Source organism: Oncorhynchus masou, chromosome 6 (genome assembly GCF_036934945.1).
Source record: "Oncorhynchus masou masou isolate Uvic2021 chromosome 6, UVic_Omas_1.1, whole genome shotgun sequence".
In the NCBI taxonomy this organism is placed as follows: domain Eukaryota; kingdom Metazoa; phylum Chordata; class Actinopteri; order Salmoniformes; family Salmonidae; genus Oncorhynchus; species Oncorhynchus masou.
This window is the reverse complement of record NC_088217.1, coordinates 34638846-34645540: the sequence shown is the minus strand read 5'-3', so window position 1 is coordinate 34645540 and position 6695 is coordinate 34638846. Positions and strand designations below refer to the sequence as shown.

Here is a 6695-nt window from a genome sequence, read left to right as displayed (position 1 = left end):
ATGATCGTGGACTTCAGGAAACAGCTGAAGGAGCCCCCCCACCCCAACACCTACATTGAAGGGACACCAGTGGAGAAAGTGGAAAGTTCCTCGGCATACACATCAACGACAAACTGAAATGGTCCACCCACACAGACGGTGTGGTGAAGAAGGCGCATCAGCGCCTCTTCAACCTCAGGAGGCTGAAGAAATGTGGCTTGTCACCCAAAACTCTGACTAACTTTTTCAGATCCACAATCGAGAGCATCCTGTCAGGATGTATCACAGCCTGGTACGGCAACTGCTTGGCCTCAACCGCAAGGCTCTCCAGAGGGTGGTGCGGTCTGCACAACGCATCACCGGGGGCAAACTACCTGCCCAACCTTGGCATCTATAGCACCCGATGTAACAGGTAGGCAAAAAAAGATCATCAAAGACAACAGCCACCCGAGCCACTGCCTGTTCACACCGCTACCATCCAGAAGGTGAGGTCAGTACAGGTGCATCGAAGCTGGGACCGAGAGACTGAAGAACAGCTTCTATCTCAAGGCCATCAGACTGCTAAACAGCAGTCACTAACTCAGAGAGACTGCTGCCTACATGGAGACGCAATCACTGGCCACTTTAACAAATGGATCATTAGTCACTTTAAACGATGCCACTTAATAATGTTTACATATCTTACAATACTCATATCATATTTATGTACTGTATTTTATACCATCTATTGCACCTTGCCTATGCCGCTTGGCCGTTGTTCATCCTTATATTTATATGTACATTTTCTCATTCACCCCTTTTAGATTTGTGTGTATTAGTTGAGGTTGTTGGGGAACTGTTAGATTACTTGTTAGATATTACTGCACTGTCGGAACCAGAAGCGCAAGCATTTCGCTTACTCGCATTAACATCTGCTAACCATGTGTTTGTGACAAATAAAATGTGATTTGATTTGAACATGCGTGCCAATTAAAGATCTCGACTAATCAGAGGCAAGGCCAAATAAGGGCGTAATCCAGCGCAGGTGTGCAGCCTGGTTGGTTGTTAAAAGCTACCTCAGTTTCATCAATTGTAGCATAGCAGAGGCACCCTGTCCTCTAACCTACAGAGTCACATTAGTTGTTGGCATGGGACTCATGATGGCAAACACGCTCAGGTTATTGTTCAAGCAACTGGTTTGGTTTTTACTTGTGGAAAACTTCTTACTCTCTCCTGCTTTGTCATATACTTATAGCACTGACACATGGCAACAACTTCCAAGGCGAACACCGCAATTTGACAATCGTCCACGCTTTGAACAGCCTCCACTCCAACAAACAGTTTCAAGGCCAGTTCGAGTAGAAACTGTCGCTGTGACGTGCCATTCAGACTACATGGAGATAATCGTGAAGGCTGATCTGTTTAAACTCGGTAATCTAATCGACGTGGATGACCTGCGACTTGGAGTTGAACAGTACCAAGACCAAGAGCCGTGTAGGGCTACAGCTTCAGCAGCCGGAGATGAGTACAGAATATTTGCAGCACTTTCGGACTGTGGAACCAAGCACATGGTAATATATATTTTTAAAAATTCAGTTGTTGACTTCTTGAAACAACCTTCGCTTAAATGCTGCTTTGTGACTCCACAGCTGAACGAAGACTCATTGATCTACGCAAACCTCCTCAGATATACACCCAGAACCACACCAGATGGCGTTATTCGAATGGCTGGTGCTGTAATCCCAATTGAGTGTCATTATGAAAGGTGAGTTTAGGCTATACTGTTGTATGACGGTCATAGGAATGCTGCGTTGACCTATTGGTGTATTCACCGGTCTGTACTTTCTGTTTCAGGAAGTACAGTTTGGACAGCTCTTCTCTCCAGCCGACCTGGATCCCTTTCACCGCCACGGTGTCTGCTGAAGACACCCTGCAGTTCTCATTGAAGCTTATGACAAGTGGGTATATAAATCCCGGGCTGCATTTCGCAGGGTACAATTTTGTTGACCATTCAGATAATAAATCAAAAGGATACAATGGCGCTCTCCCAGAAGCTTGGTAAAACCCGTGAATTGAATGTTCAGATATTTATTTATATAGCCCTTCTTACATCAGCAAGCAATGTAGGTGTAGAAGCACGGTGGCTAGGAAACTCCCTAGAAAGGCTCTGAGGGGTGGCCAGTCCTCTTCTGGCTGTGCCGGGTGGAGATTATAACACAACATGGCAACGATGTTCAAATGTTCATGCATGGTCAAATAATAATCACAGTAGTTGTCGAGGGTGCAGCAGGTGAGCACCTCAGGAGTAAATGTCAGTTGGCTTTTCATAGACGATCATTGAGAGTATCTCTACCGCTCCTGCTGTCTCTAGAGTTGAAAACAGCCGGTCTGGGACAGGTAGCACGTCCGGTGAACAGGTCAGGGTTCCATAGTACATTTATATCTGCCTGCGGCTATGTAGCACTAATGCCCCTCTGACATGCAAAATACGGAATCACATCAGACAACTGTTATTGGGGACACTTCTATCTGCACCGTTATACAGTTTGTCTCCTAAACATGGCCCTCATCTTAATCCATTATTAGATGCTCACTAGTTGAGCGCCTATTGACAATATGTTCTGGCCGTGGTAGTTTTAATAGCGACTCGTGTTCGTAACTTTGAAACGCATCACTTGCAGTACGATCTTTCTTTACTGCCATTTCCTTTCCAGGTGACTGGCTCTATGAGCGGGGTTCTGGAGTCTACTTCCTGGGTGATCCCATCAACATTGAGGCGTCTGTCAGGGTTGCTCACCACACCAGGCTCAGGGTCTTTGTTAGCAGCTGCGTGGCCACACTGGACCCTGAGAGCAACTCTGTCCCCAGATATGTCTTCATTGAGGGTGATGGGTAAGCAGGGGGGGAAATGACTTAGAATGACTATTATCCGGCTGGCCCGTAGAGAACAATAGAATATGCCATTTGAGGGCTTTGAGACTTCTTAATTGGTTACTAAGGAAGATGCCCCAATATGTATTTTAATATTATCTCCCTCCAGGTGCTTGTCGGATTCCCAGCTGCCTGGTTCCCGCTCTGGTTTCATGCATAGGACCCAGGACCACAAGCTCGGGTTCCACATTGATGCCTTTAGGTTCTACCAGGAGGACAGGGCAGAGGTGAGGGTGGTATTTAATAAAAATACTAAAAACAATGTTGTAGAGGCCATTATGGGTACTGTAGTTCAAATATTCTACAGTAACATAATTTACAGACATTATGTAGGCTACTGTGATTCTGCATCTTTGTTTTGCTTATCCTGTTTTTCACAGCTGTACATCACCTGCCACCTTATGGCAGTCCCTGTCATGGACCATGCAGAGCCTAGCAACAAGGCATGCTCCTTCATTGATGGCAGGTGGGATAAGTCACATTTCCTTAGCTACTGTTACTGGGCTGTGACCTATTCACTGGAATAACCATAGCTTTTTAAAGAAGTGGTGTGTGTTCTTGGTCCATGAGTCGATCTTTCATATATTTCAGATGGAGGTCTGCTGATGAGAATGATTTGCTATGTGGGCGTTGTCCAAGCCTGAGTAGACAGAAGGGGTTGATCAAGCTCCAGCACAACGTCCCCTCAGTCCAAGACGAGGTGGTAGCCAACTTGAACCTCGTGTCTACCTCAACAAACCCCCAGCCTCTGGTGACAATTGGAGTATTGGGATGAAGGCCAAGAAAGGTGTATTTGACATCTTAATCCCTCTATTCCATCACCACCTTCTGAAAACACATTGCAGGGGCGGGACCTTCTCCAATATGGAAATTGAGGGAAGACTAATTGACTGCAAATGTATGTGTTGTCCTTTTAGTATGGGACCAGGATGCTACTTTGGGCCCCATGATGGTCCTCCCAAGTAAACAGAAGAGTACACCTTTATCTCCACGGACGAGTGGAGGTATCGATATACCTGGCTTCTCTGCTGGCAGTCGTTCGCGTGGCATGGACTTCAAGACAGGTAATTTGACTCTGACATGGCATAATCTTATTCCTTATGTAGTGCACTACCTTTGAACAGGTTGTCTTGAGAACCCAACCCTAGGCAACAGCAGTGACTAGGGTCTGGTTTCAATGACTGACTCGTTTGGCAACTTCTCCCAACAAATCACGAGGCAGAACGTCATGATTTGAAAGCACATTTTGCAGGGAATACCTTTGCAGTGGTTTTAGTAAGGTAGTTGAGGCAAACTAGCCACTTGCATAATGCACTCATTAAAAATAACTGATCTCCATCTTGCTAGCTACTATTTTGTATGTATTCAAGCGGTTAAGGTAGTGACAGGCCTTGATGCCAAACTCGCATTCTAGTACGTACAGAAGTGTAAAGCCAGATTTTAAAATGTGTGGGAGGCAACCAAGATGCCTAGACCATGATGCACTGGTCAAAAGTAGTGCGCGCTATAGGTCATCGGGTGCCACTTCGGACACCTGTCTTTTCCTGTCCTATAGGCTAGCAATTCTGCCAACACTAGCTGTGTTAATCTGTTACATTTAATTCCAGGACCTTATTTCACCCAATCCCAAAATGAGGTTAGTCCCTTGGGCCCAAGGGTCGGACCCAACAACAAGCACGGTCTCGTTAGCTCTGCAACATATGATGGCTTCATCAGGCAGAAAGAACTAATCGCCCAACGAGGTAATGACAGTACGTTACTGTTTTGAATGTATGATAATTGCATGTAGGCTCTGTGCTAAATCGTCTGTTCTCAGAGCTGGAGTTGATTCCTACACCTGAGCCCTTTGGAGACCTTGAGGTTACCACAGAGAAAGAGGGTCTGGGTGAAGAGGAGGATCAGTATGAGATTGGAACCTATTGAAAGTGTATGTATGGGATGATGGTACTGCTATTTTAGAGGGAAATAACCTGCACATGGCAAGCAGGTTAGCACTTATTGGGATGGCTCCGCAGAATGTTCACTAGCTGGCACAGCCACAAAGTAATAAAATATGATTTTTAAACATTAATCTCACTGCCAACCCTAATGCCTAACATTAAATTAAAAGCATACATTGTTACAATGTAGCCAATTTTGACTTTCCATCTGGCACATCTAGTGGAAATCGCTCAGTTCTGCCTCCAGGACAATACCGTCTGTATAAATGTCAACCTGCACATGGCAATTGCCAGTATCACTTTCAAATATCTGCTTTTGATGTGGGTTTCATAAAGAAGGGATATGTTCCCAGTCCACTATCCAATTTCTAGAATTGGAAGGCGCTGTTGTCGTGGTGGCCCATAATAGACTTGCTCCAAGCAGCAGCACACTCCAACTCACTGAGGTTGGTGCCGGTCCTGATGTCCCAGCACACAAGGAGGATGACCCTACAACAAAGTGACATAAGCACCACATCTGCTCCTGGCCAACTCAACCAGTGAAGGGACTACCACAACGCTGAGATGATGCTTGTTAATTTCTTTGAAAATAAATGATTTAATGCTACTTCGACTGACTTTCTGTCTTCACCATTATGCACTACATGCTAGAGTAATCTGAAATATTGCCTTCATTTGTTAAAGTGAGGGCCTGTTGCTGCCAACTGACATTTCCTAGCTTAGTCTTTGGTCTGTATTGGTGTTTGCGTAGCCAGACATCACATCCTGGACTAATGTGACTCTGTCCCAAGGTTCCTGATTGAGCATGTAAGCTACAGGGCATTCTGCGACATTGGGCTTGCTATGAAGGGTCTGAGGAATGGGTGGACTGCACAGGAGGTTGTTGGCCCCTTAGTTGGGAAGACCGGGCTTGTGGTAACTGCAGTGGAATGGTATCAAACCCATGGTTTCCAAGTGTCTTCCCTATACCTCCACTGGCGGACTGGAACCAGAAATCGGCACTGTCATTTCTAACTGGTCCTTTTCCTTAATCCGCCCCCTTTTTGAGAGATTTCCAATATTATCCACAAGGATAATTTAGTGCAAAACCCAAGTGTTTGGGTTTAGTGTGGTGTAGGCCTAGCCTCAAAATCAATGGAAAGTTCCTCCCTGACTACATTGCAGATGCCTACCAGATCTTAAAATGCCTGGTTATGTATTTAACAAATCAGCTAACCACACACAGCACTGTTGATGACGTGGCACACAACCACTGGTTGCAACGCTTAAGCATCTAGTTGGGCAGGCGCTACGGGATTGCCACAGCACCTGTTCTGATTTCAAAAAGCCAGAGATGAGAAATTAGCAGGTGCCAATTCACACAAATTATATGGCTGCTTTTAGACAGGCAGCACAATTCTGCTCTTTTTCCACTTGGTCTAGACCAATCGCAACATATTTTTTCAAATCGGATTGGTCAAGAGGCCAATTAGTGACGAAATGAGCAGGATTGGGCTGCCTGTCTAAACGCAGCCGATGGCCTTAGGGTTCTAGGCCCATATTCCCAAAGCATCTCGGACTATAGAACAGCTTATCAATGGATCGGTTTTGCCTTTAGATCAGTGCACTAGAGCCTTGTTCACACTGCAAGGCCTAATGCTCACATCTGTCTTAAAAATAATACATGTATTTACCTTTTCAACCAGGTAGGCTAGTTGAGGACAAGTTCTCATTTACAACTGGACCTGGCCAAGCTAAAGCAAAGCAGTGCGACACAAACAGGGTTACACATGGAATAATCAAACATACAGTCAACACAATAGAAAAAAGTGTATATACAGTGTGCAAATGAGGTAAGGCAAATAGGCCATAGTGGCAAAAGAATTA

At 45.2% G+C, this 6695-nt stretch overlaps 1 pseudogene; it reads left to right on the top strand.

Annotated features, from left to right (window-relative positions):
- Window positions 1-4812, top strand: LOC135541577 (zona pellucida sperm-binding protein 3-like; annotated as a pseudogene).
- The last annotated feature ends 1883 nt before the right edge of the window (window positions 4813-6695 follow it).